The 444-nt window shown below is 72.7% G+C and overlaps 1 protein-coding gene across 1 annotated transcript in view; it reads right to left on the bottom strand.

The window, feature by feature from the left end:
• IP6K2 (inositol hexakisphosphate kinase 2) overlaps window positions 1-444 on the bottom strand; it is a 20775-nt gene extending 20331 nt beyond the window's left edge. The window contains exon 1 of the mRNA XM_035337420.1: window positions 309-444. The gene's annotated coding sequence lies outside the window, so the exon portion shown is untranslated. The remainder of the gene's footprint in view (window positions 1-308) is intronic.

Raw genomic sequence — 444 nt, 5'->3', positions numbered from 1 at the left:
ATCCCACCCCACTCACCCCATCCCACCCCACTCACCCCATCCCATCCAATTCCACTCACCCCATCCCATCCCACCCCACCTCACCTCACCCCATCCCATCGCACCCCACCCACCCTCACCCCATCCTCACCTCACCCCATCCCACCCTCACCCCGCAGCCCCAGCCACCACCACACACCCCCGGGGCACCCCAGCGCGCAGCTCGGTGGGGAGAAGGGCCCCCCCCACACCCCTCAGAGCCCACCCCGGGGACGCTGAGGAGGGCACGGAGCCGGCGGAGGGCCGGGGAGCGGCGGCCGGGCCGTTACCTGCTGTCAGGGCCGGCGCCGGCGGCGGCTTCGCCTCTTTTGTTTCTCAGACGTCAAAATGGCGGCGCGGAGCCGTCCTCCCCCTCTCGGCCCCCCCTCCCGGTTCCCATCCCCACCCCGGCCCGAGGCCACGCCC

This window comes from Oxyura jamaicensis, chromosome 12 (genome assembly GCF_011077185.1).
Source record: "Oxyura jamaicensis isolate SHBP4307 breed ruddy duck chromosome 12, BPBGC_Ojam_1.0, whole genome shotgun sequence".
Lineage (NCBI taxonomy): Eukaryota > Metazoa > Chordata > Aves > Anseriformes > Anatidae > Oxyura > Oxyura jamaicensis.
The sequence above is the reverse complement of the archived record's forward strand: the minus strand, read 5'-3'. Positions and strand labels throughout refer to the sequence as shown.